Source organism: Amphiura filiformis, chromosome 7 (assembly GCF_039555335.1).
Source record: "Amphiura filiformis chromosome 7, Afil_fr2py, whole genome shotgun sequence".
NCBI lineage: Eukaryota > Metazoa > Echinodermata > Ophiuroidea > Amphilepidida > Amphiuridae > Amphiura > Amphiura filiformis.
This window is the reverse complement of record NC_092634.1, coordinates 17,869,725-17,892,209: the sequence shown is the minus strand read 5'-3', so window position 1 is coordinate 17,892,209 and position 22,485 is coordinate 17,869,725. Positions and strand designations below refer to the sequence as shown.

The 22,485-nt window shown below is 36.0% G+C and overlaps 7 non-coding genes across 7 annotated transcripts; 2 read left to right on the top strand and 5 right to left on the bottom strand.

The window, feature by feature from the left end:
* Positions 1-5,653: 5,653 nt before the first annotated feature.
* Trnar-ucu (transfer RNA arginine (anticodon UCU)) lies at positions 5,654-5,749 on the bottom strand. The gene is made up of 2 exons: positions 5,712-5,749; positions 5,654-5,689 (listed from the first exon to the last, which is right to left on the bottom strand). It is a non-coding gene; the product is annotated as a tRNA-Arg (tRNA).
* A 390-nt stretch (positions 5,750-6,139) lies between these two features.
* Trnar-ucu (transfer RNA arginine (anticodon UCU)) lies at positions 6,140-6,235 on the bottom strand. The gene is made up of 2 exons: positions 6,198-6,235; positions 6,140-6,175 (listed from the first exon to the last, which is right to left on the bottom strand). It is a non-coding gene; the product is annotated as a tRNA-Arg (tRNA).
* A 482-nt stretch (positions 6,236-6,717) lies between these two features.
* Trnar-ucu (transfer RNA arginine (anticodon UCU)) lies at positions 6,718-6,813 on the bottom strand. Its single transcript has 2 exons — positions 6,776-6,813; positions 6,718-6,753 (listed from the first exon to the last, which is right to left on the bottom strand). It is a non-coding gene; the product is annotated as a tRNA-Arg (tRNA).
* Positions 6,814-7,282: 469 nt separating this feature from the next.
* Trnar-ucu (transfer RNA arginine (anticodon UCU)) lies at positions 7,283-7,378 on the bottom strand. Its single transcript has 2 exons — positions 7,341-7,378; positions 7,283-7,318 (listed from the first exon to the last, which is right to left on the bottom strand). It is a non-coding gene; the product is annotated as a tRNA-Arg (tRNA).
* Positions 7,379-7,648: 270 nt separating this feature from the next.
* Positions 7,649-7,744, bottom strand: Trnar-ucu (transfer RNA arginine (anticodon UCU)). Its single transcript has 2 exons — positions 7,707-7,744; positions 7,649-7,684 (listed from the first exon to the last, which is right to left on the bottom strand). It is a non-coding gene; the product is annotated as a tRNA-Arg (tRNA).
* Positions 7,745-18,725: 10,981 nt separating this feature from the next.
* On the top strand, positions 18,726-18,827 carry Trnar-ucu (transfer RNA arginine (anticodon UCU)). Its single transcript has 2 exons — positions 18,726-18,763; positions 18,792-18,827. It is a non-coding gene; the product is annotated as a tRNA-Arg (tRNA).
* Positions 18,828-19,221: 394 nt separating this feature from the next.
* Positions 19,222-19,317, top strand: Trnar-ucu (transfer RNA arginine (anticodon UCU)). Its single transcript has 2 exons — positions 19,222-19,259; positions 19,282-19,317. It is a non-coding gene; the product is annotated as a tRNA-Arg (tRNA).
* The last annotated feature ends 3,168 nt before the right edge of the window (positions 19,318-22,485 follow it).

The window sequence follows — 22,485 nt, the reverse complement described above, 5'->3', positions numbered from 1 at the left end:
ATTTGGCGAAGTATTGTTTTAGAATTCGAAGGAGTCCTAAATGTTATCCTGGCCCCAGGACACTGATTAATGTAAATTCGACCCATAGTTATTTTATCTACTTTTGCCAGCATTCAACCTGTTCAAATGTGATTTATGCCTATTTTAATAAAATTCCGAAATCTGACGTATCAACGTTGTATCGTGCACAAATTATGATTCGAGACTATTTCATTTGACACGGTTGTATGGATTTCAGAAGATCGGTCCTATAATAGATATCGATTAGAGAATTACAGCAAGAGGCTTTGAGGATGCCGTAATCCTCTTGACCATCAACCAATCAGAGAGACATATTTCAGAATTATGTTCGTATATTTGAAACTCTTTCAACTCTGAAATATATATTTCAAGTAATCTCGTTTCACATTAACACGTTTATGGATGTATTGGGATGATCATAAGTAGGTCTATAACATACACCATCATAACATGCCTCAACGATATCAACATGTAAAAAGCTGTTGCAAATTCATAACACAACGTGTTATAATGTATAATGTTACATTAACAATGAAAATATCAGTATCAATCAAATCAAAACCAGAATAAATACATAGGCCTACAAATAATACTTAAGAAACTGACTAAATCAATATATGACTAAATGTCAGTATAAATGAATCGCTAAATCAATTAATCAATCAGTAATCAATCAATCAATCAATAAATAAATAAATAAACAAATAAATAAATAAACAAATAGGCCTAAATAAATAAATCTATAAATAAATAAATAAATAAGAACTGAATGTGCCATTTATATTATTATTACAATTTTAATATTATTAATATCGTTAGTATTAATAGGCCTTTTAATATTAAGTACAGTTGAATACAAAAAGACATGAAAAGATGTTCATCATTCCGTGCACGAACACTCACTAAATTTACCACTCTTAGAAATTTGGCAACTACGTATCAATTAAGCAACCAATGATTGTAGCACAATATATATTTTCCCGGTACATACTATTTATTGCACGTGTAATACTTTTTGACGTCACGAAAAGTATTGTACATACAATATTGTACGTACAATATGGAGTCTGAAGCGCGCTTAAGGGAATCCCGGGGAAGCCCTTTACCTTTATGAATGAGGGAGATTATGCCACGATTCTGACAGGTGGTAAGTGACCCAGAAAGATACGCATCAATTAATCAAGCATATTGCCGTAGCAGCCTATTGTCTTTATCTGAATAATTGAATGCCACAATTGTTACCTAGCTGGGGGTTTACACCCCCAGCTAGGTATTGTAATCGTTCAGGTTCTTCCGCTGGCAACAAACCACTGTAATCTTCCCGGTTTCTTCCGCTGGCAACAAAGTGAAAATGCACATGTTTTTTTTTTTACCCTTTGAGTATGAAACCCTGACTTGATGCTATGTAAGAATTATTTGACTAGTGAAGATATGGTTTGGTCTTTTTGAATCATTGTTTTTCTAAAGGAATGAATGTGTTTGTTAGTTTGTTACTGTAATTTGTTATTTAACCTAAGGCACTTAATTAGTTGAAAAGGTAATTAATGACCTGTTGTTTCTGCAAGCCCAGGGAATATATGTGTGGGAGGATTGATGGCTAATATGATTTTGGATGTAGTTAGTTGGAATTGAAAGGTTGTTGCAGAAAACTTGGATAATAGTGACAGTAGTTTGTGTAGGAAGCAATAGTTGAAATAATGGCATATGGGCACATGAACAAAGTGAATAACTTTAGGTGATTGCAAAGCCAAAGGTTTTCTTTAAGGTTGAATGTCAATGCAGTGGAAATAAGCAGTAATGGCATATTTATATAGGTTTTTTAATAGAAATTTGATTTTTGATATGAACCATGCAGGTGTGTTAAAGGCACTCCTTAACAGTAATTGTAGTATAAATTTATGGGTTTAATATTATGTTTACTATTAAAAGTACTAGTATTAGGCTCTGGCTTATCTTTTGATTTTGATTTTGCACCCGTATTTTACAGACTTTGGTGGTATGTTTGGAAACAGGGATTAATGAGCCAGGCTTTAAAATGTTTAGCATTTATTTCTGTATGGTTATATGTCCGACCTCTTTCTTTGTATTAATGAAAGTGTTCTCTGGCCTCTTTCTTTGTAATGAATGTGTTTTTGGCTTGATTAGTAATTCCAATGTTAGTACCGGTATATGAAACTATCAGATGTGTTTCCTTTGCAGTAGGACTGACTTTAATTCTTTCAGTGCCATTATCATGGCAGTTAATATCAAACTCTAACTAGCATTTGTTTACAGGCTCTATGTTTTGCTTAATAAGTAAATGATTGTTGGGGATTTTCTTGTCTTCTGATGTTAGGGTTTTTTGTTTTATACTTATATCTTAGAGTATGTATCTTATTTTGTTTGATTAAAAACATCTTGCATTAATATATATTTGAATCCCAGTTCCTAATTTGTGCACATGGTTTAAAACATTAACAATTGGTGTTCTTGTATTTTACAGGAAATTAAACATGGTTTAAGATTATGCAACACAAAAAATAGCTTGCAAATGGAATAGACCTACATGAATGCGGGATATGAATTCATTTGTTTTCCCTACCTTTTTTTTTTTTTTTTTGAAGTTGGGGAAAATAGTATAAAAGCCTTTAAAAGTCTAGTAATTGGTAACTGTAAAAGAAGTGCAGGTACCCTTCATGATACCACTGGGTATTATACTGTGCGTGCGCAGCAGCACTATTGTGGTGCCACATTACATTTGATGTAGTATATATGTCATGGACTGTAACATTTGAGCTGTTTTTAGGGGTCAATTGGTCATGGTATACAAGTAATATTGTAAATAATTTTTATTGCACAACCTTATGCCCTACAACAAGTTAAAACTGCATTTCTAAAAGGTTTCAGTGTTAGATGAATTGGTTAGTGCATCGTGGTATGATAAAATTCCTTCTATAATCTGTGGATAAATGTTTATAATCTGTGAGTTAATGGTACCAGTACATTTTATTGTTATCATGGTTATCACCCATTTGCTGTTTTCTGTAATCATGGTGATCTTGAATGAGAAATACTAGCTAGTACTAACAAGGTAAGACTGATCATAGTTTAATTAATTTAATTCTATAGTGATAGTTACAGGACTATTCATGGGTATTGGAATAATTCTGGTAGACCCTGCGCACAAGTATAACCCTAACCCTAAGCAACCCCAATTATAACCCTAACCCTAATCCTCACCGTTTATAAACCTAACCTAATCCTAACCCTAATTTAAATTTAAATTATAAGGGCTGTCATTTTCTTTGGAAGGGGGTCATGAATATACTGGGGAGTGGGGGTCATAGAATTTTAGACCAATTATAGGGGTTATAATTTTCAACACCCAAAATAGGGGGTATAGAATTATTAAGGGCTGGTGACTCAAACTTTTCGCGCGCTGTGTGCATGTATTCTTGCACACAATCTTTCATTATATAATGCAGATATTTTGCGCATATAGCGCGCCTTCCTTACACACACAATTAAATTTTAACGCACTCCACACACTTTCTTTGCTCTAAAGTTTTGATGCGCTCCTCGCCTTTGTTCCGGCAATGAATAATTTGTCTTGAGTCTGTGTAGGTGGAAGTGGGTGGGGGGGGGGGTCATAAAATTTACGACCCAACATAGGGGGGTCTAAAAAAGATTGTGCCCGCAATAGGAGGGTCATAAAAATTTTTACTCCGGTCACCGACCCCCCCCCACCCGACGAAGAAAATGACATCCCCCTAACCAAACCCTAAAACACAGGGTGCACAGGGTAAACCAGAATTATACCTGGGTAATAATAATAATTCCTATTCATGTTTTAGTCCAAGACACAATCCCAGCAAACACAAAATGTTTTCGACATCATTCGCAAAAGGTTATAAAAGGTTGTCAGAAAACGTTTAAATGTCGGGTTATATAAAGGGTATATTAAGGTTATAAAACGTTTTCATAACCTTAAAAACATTTTATGATATTCTACTGTTCAGCAAACAAAAATGTTTTACAAAAAACATTTAAATGTCGGGTTATATAAAGGGTATAAAAACATTTTAATAACATTCCAAAACATTCTTGAAAACTTGATACAAACATTCTAAACAGAATGTTATTTTGGGGTTGAAAAAATATTTTGCGAAAAATGTTTGCCCAAAATATTTTCAAAAACGTTTTAAAAACATTTTCATGACCTTTATATAACCCGACATTTAAATGTTATTGAAAGGTTTTGAAAAAAACATTTGAAGAACATGTTTGTGTTTCCTGGGTTCAAATATTTTAACATAATGTTATTTTAGTATTGACACAATATTTGGCAAAAATGTTTGCAAAAATAGTTTACAATAACATTTTTGAAAACATTTAAAAATATTGTTGTAGTGTGTTTTCATACAAAACGTTTTAAAACGTTATCATGACCTTTATATAACCCGACATTTTAATGTTATTAAAACGTTTTTACCTAAACCAAAAGCCAAAATATAACTTATTTAAAACGTTTACGTTTTTGTGTTTGCTAGGATGTTTATCATCACCGTTCAACATCTTTATTAACCGCTCCCGTTTACTAACTGCTCCTGTTTACTCTACAGGCTCCCGCTAGTTTTGAATAAAATAAACACACTATCTGTGGTCATCTTGTGACTCCTACATTTTGGTCATCAAAAGTATTATGCCCCCCCGTATTTTTCTTTCCGAAAATGTATGACCCCCTGTATATTTGGGATCCTCCTTCCAAAGAAAATAATAGCCCCCTAAGGGGTATTTATGGGGCTCAAACTCAGTGACAACAAACCTCACAACCAGGGGAACATTTTGCAGGGGTCATGTCAAATCTTAGAATTGCTGCATTTTCTGGCAATATGTAGGTGGTACGGAGCTCAAACTCAGTGACAATAAACTTGATGAGAAGAGTAACATTTTGGAATATTTTGCATGGATCAGGTCAAAGGTCAGCTGGGGTCAAATCTTCGAATTTCAATATCTGGACATCTGTAAGGGTACGGGGCTCAATCTCGGCGACAACCTCATGACCAGGGGAACATGTTGGAACATTTTGCAGGGGGCAGGTCAAAGGTCAGCTGGGGTCAAATCTTCGAATTTCAATATCTGGACATCTGTGAGGGGTACGGGGCTCAATCTCGGTGACAACCTCATGACCTGGGGAACATATTGGAACATTTTGCACGGGTCAGCTCAAAAGACACCATTCTGGGGCCAAATCTTAGAATTGCGTTATCTGGACATCTGTAAGAGGTACAGGGCTCAAACTCAGTGACAACTCATGACCAGGGGTGAATTATGGAACATCTTGCAGGTGTCTGGTCAAAGGTCATCTGGGTCAAATCTTAGAATTGCATTTTCTGGACATCTGTGAGGAGTACAGGACTCAAAACTCGGTGACAACAAACCTCATCACAGGGGAACATTTTTGGAACATTTTGCAGGGGTCAGATACCTCCACAACACCAACATGCCCCAGCTAGGTTTGTGGTCTATGACCACCATTTGCCTCTAGTTATGTTTGAAACACATCTGTATTTCTCATAATGAAAGTGTGCCATGCATGGACTTCACGAATTACAGTGTCCACAGACTATAAAATAAATATTTAAAAAAATATCATCTCCGCCGGGATTCGAACCCGGAACCTTTGAATACCATCGGCCACTGAGAGGTAGTAGAAGTCCAACGCGCTTATCCATTGCGCCACGGAGACGATGAATTTACATGCGGCTTCACAAGATAATAAACACAATTTTGAAATTATAAAGTTGTTTGTCACAAATAAATTATTCAATAAATGGTAATAAAAAAAGGTTTATTATTAGTGATAGTAAAAGTAAAGTATGCGCGTGTTATCGAATGCAACATATTTTGGCATAATTATCATGATATAATGAGAGCTTACTTATTGAACAAAATTCTGATTTTGGGATCTACAGGTTTATTGATATCGAAACCACGAGTAGTGCCGCAGAAGCGTGAAAGTATTGTGCATTTTCCCAAAAAGTACCAAAATTTAGCTCAGTTGTAGCTTTTGATGTGCTAAACTAATCTGGAGCATGGCAAGGGTCCACAGACTACAAAATATATGTATTGAAAATATCATCTCCGCCGGGATTCGAACCCGGAACCTTTGAATACCATCCGCCATTGAGAGGTAGTAGAAGTCCAACGCGCTAATCCATTGCGCCACGGAGACGATGAATTTATACACGGCTTCACAAGATAATAAACATAATTTCGAAATTATACAGTTGTTTGTGACAAATAACGTATTCAATAAATGGTAATAAAAAGGGTTGTTATAATTAGTGATAGTAAAAGTAAAGTATGCGTAAGGTATGTTATCGATTGCTCGAGAAGTCTAGCTAAGAATTTGCTCACCGATAGCTTCACATTCTATCGTGTGCAAATTCGAAGCTAGAATTCTCGGGTGAGTTATCGAATGCAACATATTTTGGCATAATTTTCATGATATAATGAGGGCTCACTTATTGAACAATTCTGATTTTGGGATCTACCGGTTTATTGATCTCAACACCCCGAGTAATGCTGCAGAAGCGTAAAAATATTATATTTTTCCGGAAAAGTACCAAATTTAGTTCAGTTGTAATGTAGCTTTTGATGTGCCAAACAAGTCTCGAGTAAGGGTCCACATACTACAAAATGAATAAAAATTATCATCTCCGCCGGGATTCGAACCCGGAACCTTTGAATACCATCCACCATTGGAAGGTAGTAGAAGTCCAACGCGCTAATCCATTGCGCCACGGAGACGATGAATTTACATACGGCTTCACAAGATAATAAACATAATTTCGAAATTATACAGTTGTTTGTGACGAATAACGTATTCAAAAAATGGTAATAAAAAGGGTTGATAGTAAAAGTAAAGTATGCGTAAAGTATGTTATCGATTGCTCGAGAAGTCTAGCTAAGAATTTGCTCACCGATAGCTTCACATTCTATCGTGTGCAAATTCGAAGCTAGAGTTTTCGAGTAAGTTATCGAATGCAACATATTTTGGCATAATTTTCATGATATAATGAGGGCTCACTTATTGAACAATTCTGATTTTGGGATCTACGGTTTATTGATCTCGAAATCCCGAGTAGTGCTGCAGAAGCGTAAAAATATTATATTTTTCCGGAAAAGTACCAAATTTAGTTCAGTTGTAATGTAGCTTTTGATGTGCCAAACAAGTCTGGAGTAAGGGTCCACATACTACAAAATGAATAAAAATGATCATCTCCGCCGGGATTCGAACCCGGAACCTTTGAATACCATCCACCATTGGAAGGTAGTAGAAGTCCAACGCGCTAATCCATTGCGCCACGGAGACGATGAATTTATATACGGCTTCACAAGATAATAAACACAATTTCGAAATTATACAGTTGTTTGTCACAAATAAAGTATTCAATAAATGGTCATAAAAAGGGTTATTGGGATCTACCGGTTTATTGATCTCAACACCCCGAGTAATGCTGCAGAAGCGTAAAAATATTATACATTTTTCCGGAAAAGTACCAAATTTAGTTCAGTTGTAGTTTTTGATGTGCTAAACAAGTCTGGAGTAAGGGTCTACATACTACAAAATAAATAAAAATATCATCTCCGCCGGGATTCGAACCCGGAACCTTTGAATACCATCAGCCATTGAAAGTTAGTAGAAGTCCAACGCGCTAATCCATTGCGCCACGGAGACGATGAATTTACGCATGTCTTCACAAGATAATAAACACAATTTTGAAATTATACAGTTGTTTATCACAAATAAAATATTCAATAAATGGTAATAAAAAAGGTTTATATAATTTGTGATAGTAAAAGTAAAGTATGCGTATGTTATTGAATGCAACATATTTTGGCATAATTATCATGAGGTAATGAGGGCTCACTTCTTAAATAATTCTGATTTTGGAATATACCTGTTTATTGATTTCGAAACCTCGAGTAAGTGCTGTAGAAGCGTGAAAGTATTGTGCATTTTTCCAGAAAAGTACAAAATTTAGCTCAGTTGAGCTCTGGAGCAAGGGTCCACAGAATACAAAATTTATGTTAAAAAAATACCATCTCATCTCTAATATTTTAGAGAATAATTCATTCACAATACTTAACGAAAACTGCTGCGATTTCAACGAAACTGGTAAAAATAAGTGAAATAAGGAAATAGTTACCATTCTCTAGAATGTTTCGTTATTGGAGTAAAAAAAGGTCGTGATCAAGAGGTTTTCTTGCTCTATCCCAGTAACGATTAGACAATGCAAACCTTTCCTTATTGTGTTAGTTTATTTTTAATTGTCTATCGTTTTATTTTAAAAGAATAAAGTGCATGGAGATGAAGCGGTTGAACTGGTCACACACCTTTAACTATTTTTATGATATCTATCTCGTAGATTGGAACTGAAAATTGCTAAAGGCCTGTATAACTACGCATAACTTCTGATAACTTCCCCGTATACCTTGTACCTTTATAGATTCAGCTGTGTAGTAAGTAATCACCTTTACGTAACGAGTATTTTATTATCTGCGTGTATTATGTAGTAGATAAAGGGTGAGAAACAGACCATTACCATAGATAATCGGTGTCATGTTGAGGTATGGTGAGCATGTTAGTCGCTCGGAAGGCGAGACCCCGAAGGGTCGAGCCTTCCGAGCGACTTCTAACATGCTCACCATACCTCAACATGACACCGATTATCTATGGTAATGGTCTGTTTTGAACCGTTTATCTTACATATACGGTGAGCCAAAATAAACGAATTTGTTGTTATGGTTAATTCATTTTCCAAAAGACAAACTGGAAATGCTGATATGTGTGAGTTTAGGGTTTTCCAAAAATAAAAACACACCGGGACAGTGTAATATTCTCCCCGTGTGTCCTGCGTTTGAGTCTACGAGTCTTATCTAGTGTCAATTGAAAGTGATTTAATCAAATCAATACAGCATTGATTTTAACCGGAGATTCTATTCAATTCACTTGTGGTCATGTCCCACTCGATTATACATATTCGTAATATTAATAATGAATATGTAAATAGTTCAAATGTCAAAGTGGGTGTGTTTTACCTAGACATGGCGGTAACTCATTTAACACCATAGAATTTATATTTATCTTTAATATACTTATAGAACAAATGTCCTGAACCAAATCAACGCATATTCCTGGGTACCTTCCTCGACCTTTTTTGGTTGGGGTTAGGCCGCAGATTGGTGTAGTTTTTCTACATCTAGTCTTGTGGCCTGTAATGTACTGCATTTTAGGTGCAAAATATCCTTGGTTGAACTTAATTTGTAAGACCTCATGGCTCTTGTTTTGTTACCTACTTTGTCGGAATCTGCGTTAGTTGGGAGAGGGGGACAAAGGTAGATTGACATCCTCGTCCTAATTATACAGGCTTTAAGACATAATACAAACTAATTTGCATTATTCAATAAAGGTGTTCTTGGTGTCATTCAATACACACAAGTATTGTTTACCATCTTCATTTAAATCTAATATGCATAAACTTGCATAATAATTTATGCTGATCGTGTAAAATATATTAAACTTTGATGCATTTTAAGTTTGTTGAAATGTCCAAAAAGTCAAATAATGTGGCCAGTGTTTCTAAATATGAACATGTAGTTCTCTTGTTCAAAATTTATTGACCTGACCAAGATTATCTTGACCTGACCAAGATTATCTTGACCTGTCCAGATTATCTTGACCTGTCCACATTACTTGATATAATCGACAGTTGACCAGACTTTGAACAAAAGAAATACAATAGATAATGGAACAAAAGAAGAGGGCTAGACGTATATATATACGTAAATGGGTTATTATACCAGTGCATAATTTTATGTTATCTTCAGTAGATAGCAGTATACAGTAAGCAAAAGAATTAAGATACCAGTTGTGTTCACCCCTGCATATCCTAAATAAAGACAAATATGTCAAAATTAAAACAAGCAGCCGATGCCTGTACTCTGTAGCTCTGATTTAAGACCTATTTGTTGAAATTGGTTGAGAATTACAGAAACGGTGATCCAAATAAAAAGTTGCACTTTTGTGTTCTAATCAATGAAAGCACAACGCTAGTTTTTCGTGCTTATCAATGAAAGCACGGCGCTAGTTATCTTGTTCGCGAACGCTTTGTGTACAAGTCAATAGTGCATGGTGTGGCAAACTGCAACTTTTACAGACATTAGCATCTTCCTTGGGTTTTTGGATTGTTGTGTCTTTATTTCTTGAAAATTTTCAACGAATGAGGTCTTAAATTCGAGCTGAAAGATGCAGCTATTGGCTGTTAGTTCCAATTATTAATACATATCTACCTTTGTTTAGGATACACAGGGGTGAACGTAACTGGTACCTTAATTATTTGGCTTACTGTATATCAAGATAGGAACCAGAATTGGTTGCAATCAACGGCACGACAAAATAACTATCACGAATAATTATAGACAACAGTTCATTAAACGAAAAGGAAAACATCAATATTCATGTGAATATGAACGATACTATAACAGTTCTATAACATAACGATCACGTTTATAAGAAGGCTTTATATAATCCCAGCATCTTAAAGAAAATATAAAGACTAGATAGAGAAACTGTCATTGCCCATAAACATCCAATAAAGGATAAAAGGTGACATTGGTTATTATACCAAGTTATATACTTCTCCTTGAAATACGTTAGAAATGTTTAGAGGCAATACTACCTTAGATACCTTGATAATGTGATTGCTGGATAGTAGTTTATGCTTTAAGAATGCTCCCTTTTGAAAAAAAATCATCGAGTCCACTGTATGAAAAACAGGAAAATTAGTATTTTATAATACAACCGATTAAGTCCAATAGTACTATAATATTTCCCGATTCTATTGTTTCTTCACCAACATAGCCTCAGCACACCTCTTGTCTGAATGTTTTATCACATTGTTTCCATTATCCATTCGCACTGATTTGCAATTATAGCCAAGGATTACACATTTTTCTCTAGAGTTTGTCCTCAATCGTGTCAATCAATAATTATTTTTTCAAACCAAACAAAGAGCAGAAGGCAATCGGTTTTAACTTTGCTTTGGATTTACAGCCAATTTGTAAATTTTGAATACCACGCTTGCAAAGACGTCACGTTTCATCTCTCAATCCTCGGACACTGTTGATACAGTATCTCCTGCGTCAGCCTCTCTTACATGTACATGTATACATAATACCGATAAACTCTCTTTCCTCCTTTCCTGGACCAACCTCGCGGACCCTCAGGGTCAACAACAGTTTTTGTAAAATTTGAAATGTCTTAAAATAAACCTTGCTCTTTTATGACGCATATCATATTTCACTAAGCAGCTATAATAGTATTTCTCTTCGTTTCTCCATCTCGGCGAATGTCTGTGTGGATTTATTTTACTGATTTCTATTTTGCTTAAAGCCGTAGTCATGTGGCAGCGGCTGACCACGCTCGCTCCCACGCTTATCTTTTCGGTTCATCTTTAGTCTTCCAAACCCAAACATCCATACGCCTCAATTGTGATCTTGTTAACGTAATTAGCCGCCCCATCTCTTTACACACGCAGCATTTACCAGGCGGACGATTGAATATTGAGGCTGGCTCAGTAACCATCTGTCTGATATGTGTATTGAAGGTTTAAAAAGACCTGATTTCTCGAGATATTCAAGTAAAACATTCCTTACGGCGAGAGTAAATGATAAAAACACAATTTTGCTATTTTCATATGACAATATCACAAGTTACAGGTGTCTATATTATAGGTTAAGCCTTTTCCGCCAGACTGGGTTTATGATCAGGTGTGTCCATTTGGTTTTTACATCTCATAATGCAAAAGGCTTGCGAATCATTTGAATCAAACACTGACAGTAATGCACTGCTGATACATTGAGTATAGACACTGTCTATATACTCATGTATCAGCAGTGCAGCTAGTTGATGGTTAAGAAATAAGAATGCGATAGATGGTGACGAGCAAGGTATCGGTAGGTAAGTCTACTTTATTAGAATCGACATGCGGAAAAGATTTACATCAATAATGGAAGAAGTTTACTAGACAACCGAGATAGCAAAAGACTGGGGAGGAACTTAAGAGGCACACACGGCCCAGGTTGTGTACTAATGTGATTGTTGAGAGATCATTTAGCCTGCATACGCTTCGGTTTTTCTTTAAAATCGAAAACATGCTTATGGAAATAAAAAGGTCTAAACCTGTATTTTTTCATGTTCCATGGCCCAGAGTAGAACTTTAATTTACTGGCCCAGCGCTATTGAGTATACAATTGATTTTAAAAAGACGGAGTCATTTTACACGTTTTTGACCATGTTGACCACAAATTGGTCTAAATTTCGATCTCATTGTTTTAGTCGGTACAAAAATGACAATGACGCGGGTTAAAAATGACCAAGCATAGTTTCAAGAGTGATACATTTATGTAACAACAACAACAACAACAACAACAACAACAACAACAACAACAACAACAACAACAACAACAACAACCACAACAAACCATGTAGCAGCTTAGAACGTTACACCAAAGTCCCTTAGCGCATTTACAAAAAACAAAAACTTGGACAAAAGAAACCGATTTTCTGAAATCATGTCATTTAAGGGATCTAAAATGAGCGTTTATTGCGTTTCGACAGTATTTTTTGTGGGACATGAGAGCACCTCAGACCTATCGAATTGCATTCTGAATACGAAGCATGTCTTTCTGATATCAAATAATTTTCATTTTTGAAAATCACAATATAATACAAATTTTATGACAAATTATAAAAATTTGATATTTTTCAAATTTTTGATATATAACAGTCCTCGAAGTAAAATATATAAATCTAATGATATATTCTTAAAGTGTATGTAGCAGGGAGGAAAAGCTGACGGTCAATTGAAAATTTTGACCTTTCATATTGAAGATATGGATTTTTTTCCCAAAAAGACCAAAATTTGTTTGGTGTTTTGGGAAAAAAAATCCATATCTTCAATACGAAAGGTCAAAATTTTCAATTGATCGTCGGCTTTTCATCCCACCTACATACACTTTAAGTATAAATCATCAGATTTACAAAGTTTACTTCAAGTACTGTTAAATATCAAAAATATCAATTTTAATGATTTGCCATAAAATGTGTATTAAATTGCGAATTTCAAAAATCAAAATTATTTGATATCAGAATGACATTCTTCGTATTTAGAATGCAATTCGATATGTCTGATGTGCTCTAATGTCCCAAAATAAATACTGTCCAAACGTTCATACCCCAGCCCTTAAGGGTAAAGAAAAAGGTGGCTATAACAGGAAAGGTAATAATGAGAATCGTGACATAATTTGGAATTCTACGTATAGACCTTTTTCTCAGACGTCACCAATCAATCGATATTGGGGTCCAGCATTCGAGTCATCAGCACCCAAACGCAAATACCGCGCCGGCGCGCGATCAACTTTGCGCCACGCTAGGCGTCCTGCGCGGAATTGCCAGCTCGCAGTACGCGTTTAGTTCTTCACGGTGTAAAAAGTAAACAAAATTGTGAAACAAAACAAAGATTGAATTTTAAATAGCATCGCTGTTTTCCGTATCTTTTGTATTTTATGGCATCAAAACAAACTGGAACAAAGGTAGCTAGTATACAGTTCCCATTTAAACAATTATTTTATGGAAGCTAAAGTGAAATATGACAAAACAGAGGAGAAAATACGCAGTATTTGGTGTTTTTACACCGTCGACACGTGAGAAACGCACGTGTTGTTTGTTTACATCTCAGACCCCAATATCGATTAGGTGACGTCATCAGAAAAAGGTCTATAGGGGCCTGCTGCTGAATTAGTTTTACTGCGCTTGAATTCCGATACATTCTGCACAATTATAGACGAATCCGACCGCGCACTCTCGAAAGGGCGCCCTCATACATCGCCGCCATTGCGGGGGGCCATTGCGGGGGCCATTTGTGCAACATAGCATAAGCAAACAACAACAATACCCTGGATATGCTTCAATAAATTCACTTCACTGTCACCATCATCAAATTGCCATGGCTTGCTAGGCAGATGATGTTCGAGACTGGCCAAAACTAGTTTCAAGGTAATTTACTTGTCAAAAAGTGAATTTATGCATCTTTTTCGCCGTAGCGTAGGCCTAAATATTGTAAACAAAAGCTTATTTCGTCCGTATGAAAAGTGTTAAAAAGCATCGGTCGCTTTAGCTCTGGCTTTAATAAAGAACCGGATACAGGTGTAGGCCTATTGAGTTTTAAACTTGCAAAAAAAAATTAAAATTAAAAATGCAAATGATGAATGCTTTTAATTAAGAAGCTACAAAAGAACAAGAAAATTATCGATCTTTGACTGACGATTTTCTTCGGCGACGAATTGAAAGTCCGATGCGGTAGGCCTACTTCCCGATAAGGCCAATTAAAATAAATATAACGTCCCCGCCCGATTTTTGCAGATTTTCCAATATTTTTGTTATTTTTTCCTCTTTGGTCCCTTTCTTTGCTTCTAAAATTGTTGCAATGAAAAGACATGTTTAGAAGTTCTTGCTTACCATTTATAAACATGTATTGCCAACACTCTCTTCAAGCTAGGGGTAGGCCAAGGGCTTTGGGGAAATAACAAAAAATATTAGGGGCCTCCCCGTTTTTATGTGTTGCCAAAGCCTTCGCAATTGCAATTTTACACAGAAATGAATGGTAAAAAACAACATATAAATAACAAATAATAAGGGCCTCCCTCACTGTAAAAGCCTAACATCGGGTTTTGAAATTAGGGCATGTTTTCAACAAAAAAACAAGCTAATGTTAATTAGAAAACTCTGTACTGGATAGGCCTATGTATATAGGCCAGTTGTCTATGCATGGTTAATATTAATGTCGGAAATTATCTTGTAGGCCTATTACTTTGCACCAATATAGGGGGGCATAGAGCTAACTAAATACCTTCAGGCGACAAAGCATGTGTAGCAGTTATATAGCCCGGGTTAGATAATTAATAAAAAGTATGTGCATGAACCATCTGAAAGTCTGAAGTAAATGTGACATGATCAAGGGGGGTGAGTCACTTGTCGGCAATTTTCAATTACAAGTTTTTGCATCATTTTCTAGCTGTTTACAAATTAATACTACGTTTTGATGCAAACTCCATCAAAATACGTCTGGTTACCGAGTTATGAGCAATTTATCAATGGCTGAAAACAATATAAAACAAAAGAATTTGAACACTGTTTTTGCCAATATCTCAAAAAACAATATTAGCGACATCCGACTCTTTTCCCTTGATCATGTCACACATTATTTCGGAAATCATCTTGTAGGTCTATATTAAACATAGTAAATAAAAAAACCAAAGTGCGTGCATGATCTGAAAGTCGAAACAAAAACGATGTCGGAAATCATCTTAGACATATTATTTTGCACCAGTTAGTTCACTAAATACCTTCAGACGACAAAGCTTGTACGTGTAGTAGTTAGATAGTTAATAAAATATTAATGTGCATTCATATGAACCATCTGAAAGTCGGACGTTAACTATAGGCCTATCGGAGATCATTCTATAGGTTTATTAAATAAATAAATAATAATGTGCATGCATGATCCGAAAGTCGGAACGAAAACGATGTCGGAAATCATCTTGTAGGCCTATTATTTCGCACCATAGAGCTAAATAAATTTAGTTAACTAAATACTTTCAGACGATATAGCATGTGTATAGTAGTTAGGCAATAATAGGCCTACTTAATAAAAAAATATTAATGTGCATGAACCATCTGAAAGTTAGAAGTATTATTTCGGAAATCATCTTTTAGGTATATTAAATAAAAAATTAATGTGCATTTATGCATGATCCGAAAATCATCTTGTATAGGCCTATGCTATATTATTTTGAACCAAAATAGCTAAATAGTTAACTAAATACCTTCAGACGACGGAATAGTAGGCAAGTGGCATAATTTCTGTGCATAATTTACCCTATCAGCAGCAGGTGCTGGCCGGTAAATGCGTGATTTCACTTTCCGATTTAGAAAGTAGGCCTAACAATCGGAACGGATTTTAAAAACACGGAAAAGGGTAATGAAAAAGCTAATTTAATTACCATTTTTGGTTTAAAATAATAGTATTAATAAGAGAAACTTTTCTTGGGGAGCAAATTGTGAAATTCCATGACTTTCCATGACTTTGAAGAGATTTTCTGAATTCCATGACTTTGCAGGCCTGGAAAATGAAAAAGCACAATTCCATGACCCGTACGAACCCTGCTTTGCTCTCACAAAACGTGTTACGTTTTTTATTGTAGGCCCATTGGCCCGAGTATATACTTCGATCGTTTATTTGATAATTCATGAATGAATCCCACCTCTAGATCCCTCACTTGAAGTTAAACCTCATGTCTAAAATAACACTACCAACATGCCAATATCGGTTGTGAGAGCCGGCGAGTTATGCTATAGGGTCGGCTACCCGTGTCAATGCCGCGCCTACCAACCAAAAATAACCTAGCATGCCAGGCCTAAAGTTGAGCATCAATATAATTGTAGGTCTAAATGCTCAACAATGTTCCGACCACAGCTCCTCCTCCTAATCATGAAAAAATTGTAGTATTAACCTGATTAAAATAGCTTAAAACAGATGAAAAGTGAACATACAGCGTGCACGTGAACTTGAATCAAGCGCGAAATGGCCCCCGGCAATGGCGGACGCAACAGCGCCACCCACGGTTGAGGCGTAGAAACAGCTCCCGTCGGATTCGTGTATAGACCTTTTTCCCTCTATCCCACAATGCACTATTCCAGGGGGGTATGACGTAGTTCATCAACCTCATAGATCGTGTGCATCCGATGGTCTTTGCCAGGCCTTTGCAATTATTTTGTCTTAATATGGGCATACTGATTCCATATATGCGGATTATCGTAAAGGCCATCGATGTTACTAATTATGCAATTATTGAATACACGAGTGATGCAGTTACGGAGCGATGCAGAACATCTGTGTAAGAGATTTTGTGTTCGTTTTATTTCCAACTCCGAAAAAAAAGTGAAACGGACGCCGGTAAAATATCACTGCGTGTCCCGTCATCAGTTTTTCACCATTAGGTCTATAAAATGTATGCAAAGTTAGGTTTCAATAACAGGAAACTTTTTTGGGTGAATACACCATGTCCATAAGGCATAGAAATGTTGTTTTTTGCCCCCGAAAGGTATTAGTGAGCGTGGCGCCATTATCATCATTATCGGAGATTCCTTTTTTTTTGTGATGAAGGCACCAGTCGAAATGTCCGTATTCCAGAATGTGATGAACATAACTCTGTACTCCCCGGGGAGATGATGTATTTTGCGACACTCATACCCCCCTGGAATAGTGCATGATGGGAAAGAGGGAAAAAGGTCTATACCGCAACAAATTTCGCGCCTGGAGCATTATTTGTACTGTAGATATCATCCTAAAAATGTAGATGTAAACTTGACAAAGCTGGAAGGCGATTTCCGAAGCAATAATTGTTAAATATAAAATCTCATATAAATTCAGATTTCAGACTCATTACCATTTAATAGTATAATATAATTATTTCATTTATGTCATTCGCGGAAGCAAGTGCTCGAGAGACACCATACAATAACGTTCTACATGTTTGAAGCAACTTCTCTCATGGCCACTGATGATGCGAGTCGACAGATGACGATATTATTGGTGTCCAATATATGCGATAAAGATAATAAACAACAATTAAAGATATGTGACCAGATTAGCAACTTCATTCCTCACTTTATTCTGTTCAAATAGTGATTTGGGCATCAGAAGAAAGCTCCTCTTTTTCCTTATAATTCCAGTGAAATTTTTAAGACCTGAAATATGTTCCGTTTATGAACAAAGTTATAACCACATCTCTTATGGCGGAGCATCAATATGTCCCAATTTGAAACACCCTTAGGGTTTCTAATATCAAAACTGTTAGTGCAAATTAACTCAAAACTTCGGCATCGGATTATTTGGTACGTTAGATACAAAACCCAATCTGAAAGCATTCTAGAGCATGGAAGCTATTTCCTTATTTCACTTATTTTTACGTGACGATATGAGATCAGTTTATTTAAAATCGCAGCAGTTTTCGTTTCTTTGTCACTGTGGATCCTAAAATTGAACGAATCCACTACACTGCGCAAGGAAAACTGAATCTAGGCAGCGACCAGTTGAAATGGCGGCCATCTCAGAAAAATAAATTGATCAGTATTATTAAATTAGAACAATAAAAATACTTTTACGGTGCCTTATTACGGTAAACAGATATGAAAAGGTGAGACATTAGTACAATTGAATATCAAGAAAATGCAAAAAGTTGCAATTTTACTCAGCCATTGTCAGCTGTGGCCATTTTTAATTTGGCTGCCATCTTGGAAAGAAATAATTTTGGCCCTTACTCCAGATTTGTTTAGCACATCAAAAGCTGCAACTGAGCTAAACTTTGGTACTTTTCCGGAAAAATGCACAATACTTTCAAGCTTCTGCAACTCGGGGTTTCGGGATCAATAAACCTGTAGATTCCAAAATCAGAATAAGTGAGCCCTCATTATATCATGATAATTATGCCAAAATATGTTGCATTCAATAACATACGCATACTTTACTTTTATAAATTATATCAACCCTTTGAAATTGTGTTTATTATCTTGTGAAGCCGTGTGTAAATTCATCGTCTCCGTGGCGCAATGGATTAGCGCGTTGGACTTCTACTACATGTACCTCTCAATGGCGGATGGTATTCAAAGGTTCCGGGTTCGAATCCCGGCGGAGATGATATTTTTTATTTATTTTGTAGTATGTGAACCCTTACTCCAGATTTGTTTGGCATATCAAAAGCTACAACTGAGCTAAACTTTGATACTTTTCCGGAAAAATGCACAATACTTTCACGCTTCTGCAGCACTACTCGGGGTATTGAGATCAACAAACCGTAGATCCCAATACACACCCCAATATCAGAATTGTTCAATAAGTGAGCCCTCATTATATCATGATAATTATGCCAAAATATGTTGCATTCGATAACATACGCATATAACTTACTTTTATCATCACTAATTATATTATCTTTTTTTATTACCATTTATTGAATACTTTATTTGTGATAAACAACTGTATAATTTCGAAATTGTGTTTATTATCTTGTGAAGCCGTGTGTAAATGCATCGTCTCCGTGGCGCAATGGATTAGCGCGTTGGACTTCTACTACCTCTCAATAGCTGATGGCATTCAAAGGTTCCGGGTTCGAATCCCGGCGGAGATGAAATTTTTTATATTTTGTAGTCTGTGGACACTTACTCCAGATTTGTTTCACGCTTCTGCAGAACAACGCAGGGTTTCGATATCAATAAACCAGCAGATCAAAAATCAGAATTATTGAATAAGTGAGGCCTTATTATATCATGACAATTAGGCCTATGCCAACAATATGTTGCATTCGATAACATACGCATAGGCCCTACTTTGCTTTTACTATCACTAATTTTATAAACTTTTTATGACCATTTATTGAATACTTTATTGTAAATAAACAACTGTATAATTTCGAAATTTATTAGCTATTATTGGTGTCATTGTTGGTTATACAAGGTGGTTCAAAATAATTGTGTAGGGCATAACCCGCCATTTTTATAGCCATCGTGAAGATATTAGTTATTAGTTCGTTCTTAAAGGAGTATTTCGTGATCCTAGCATCCTCTATTTATGTCATTTTTCATTAGATATCCACGAAAAAAAACATATTCCCAAAATTTCAGTTGATTCCGATTTTGCGTTCGCGAGTTATGCATGATTATGTGTATTACACTGCTCCATAGACAATGCGTTGTAATTTCGTTCTGGTGCACCAGAACGAAATTTCACGATATCTTTGCTAAACGAATTAATCTGCAAGAAATATTTTGTACATAAACATTATGTAGCCAGAGGTTTCCAGTGATATAAAAATCTCAACTCTTTTTGAGAAAAGTGGGGGGATGAGGCTGTGGATCACGAAATGCCCCTTTAAATCAAGAGAGGTATGATCCTTTCTTCTGTAAACCCTTGTAGATATCACCTGCCGTCGTGGTGTTAAAAGTTATAATATTATTTCAATCATCGCCGGTAACGGCGCAATGGGCTATTCCAGATGAATTCCGCACCCCCCCTATGGAAGACACTTCTGGAATTGGGGGTCAAATTGACAACCGGAATTCACCCCTCAGGAAAACCCCATGGAAGACATAACCGGAATTTGTGCAATTTACAAATTTACCTGCTGGAATTTTGATATTTCAATTTAGACACATCCAAAAGTAGGGGTGAAATGGACAGTCAGATTTCACCCTTCAGCAAAACCTGTATGGAAGACACAGCTGGAATTGGTACAATTTTTTGATTTACCTGCTGGAATTTTGATACAACAATTTAGACACATCCAAAATGGACAGCCGGAATTCAACCCTAGCAAAACCCCTATGGAAGACAAAACCGGAATTCGTACAATTTATCGAATTACCTGCTGGAATTTTGATGTTTGAATTTGGATATCAAAAATTAGGGCTGGAATTGATACAATTTACCTGCTGGAATTACTATAGTTTGATTTAGACTCATCTGAATGGACCCTGATTATGATTTTGACCTGGGGGGTTACTTCAAAATTAAATGGCTTGGTGTTGCAGTATTAAGGGGCTGTGCAATAAATGCTTGCCCCCCTCTCGGCCTGCCACAAATTGCTTCCCCCCCTCGGTCCACCAAAAAACCTTTGCCCCCCCCCCCATTGGCATATTAAAGCGTATTGTATTGTGTATTGTTTTCCTAAGCCTTTAGAGCATTTTATTTTAAAGGCGCCCCATGAATGTGTTCCAAAAAGCGCTTGCCCCTCCTCCTTTTCGGCTCGCCTAAAATGTCTTCCCCCCCCCCCAATTTTACCCTCTCACCAGGGCTCATAAATTATTATTGCAAGAGCAAAATGTAAAAAATGGGGTCATTTTTTAAGGTGAGAGATGGATGGTTTAGGGGGAGATTTGGGGGAGAACATGACCTTTTAAAAATGAGAATTTTGAATGAGAGCCAAAATAGTCCCAGTTGCAGAACATAGACTGTAGAGGGTAATGCATAAGAATGTCTTGAACATGATGGCTTTTTTTTATTTCAAAATAAGTAACAAAATCAGTGATTATTGACAGTTGCTGAACAAATTGAAAAAGAGGCCTTTGGGTGATATATCAAATGGGAAAATAAGGGGTCTTGGGGTGTGAGCCCAGGGGTGTGAGAGCATGTGCTTAAATGCAGAGTTTTAGGTGACGCCCTATACGGTGTCAGCTCCAAAGTGGGAGTGCCCCCCCCCCCCTTTGCTCCCATTCAGATCATAGACTGTCTGTCTTTTGCTCCAATTCAGATCATAGACTGTCTGTATAGAAATAGAGTCTATGTTCAGATTTATTGGATTTAGCAGGGGATTTTGATAAGCACTTAGTTTTTTTTCTTTGTGATTTAGCTAGCTTCTTGGGATTTTTTATGCTAAAATTTCACTGCCATGGTAACACATAATAACCAGGGAAGTGGGAAAACACATCCTGTCGCAGACCATTGATCAGCGTGCAGTATGTGGTGCATGGTATACCTGGGATGGTATATGGCTGGGTATGTTTTAAACATAAAAATACATATAGGCCTATAAAATTAAATAAAAATCATAAAATATAAATGAATGCATAATAAGTTTAATGATTTAATTAATAATTGATTAACTTTATTATTTTAAACAAAATTAACTAGTCAAAACAAAACAAACCCCAAAACATGTTTTTTTTCCTTTTTTTCAGTGTAATTTTCAACAAGTTTTGTGCTTGCACTCTGAATTGAAGCATAGACTGTATTTCTACAGTCTATGATGATTGAAGAAGACTTTTGGTTTCAAGAACAGAAATTTGCAAAAATATAATGCCACATAAATTTACAAAAATATAATGCCACATAAATTTACACTTTATAATTTATAAATAGAAAAGGCCAGTGAACAAGTGAGGTGTAAACTGAGATACACTATTACATAACCCCATAGACCATGTCTGATATAGTCTATAATAATTATAACCTTGACTGGTTGGTCCTCTATTGCAAGTACTGTATTGGAGTTTTGTGGTCAGAATCTATGCTATTAAATATTGTTAATTGCCCCTCACTCACTCTAGAATTTTCAACTGGCTATCATTTTAGCCTTGTGTATAGGCTCATAGTCATAAGCTTCAACATTTTTTTCACGGTAGTGAAATGATGCCACTTGTCCCCACATCTCATATGCACAGTTTATCCCTTACATATCCTGTGTCATGGCCCCACAACAAAGGTTGGTATACAAAAAAGAAATATAACAATTGAAGTCATTAATTTATATGCAATCACCATACCAAGTTTGAAGTTGATTCATGATTGTGATAAAGCTGCA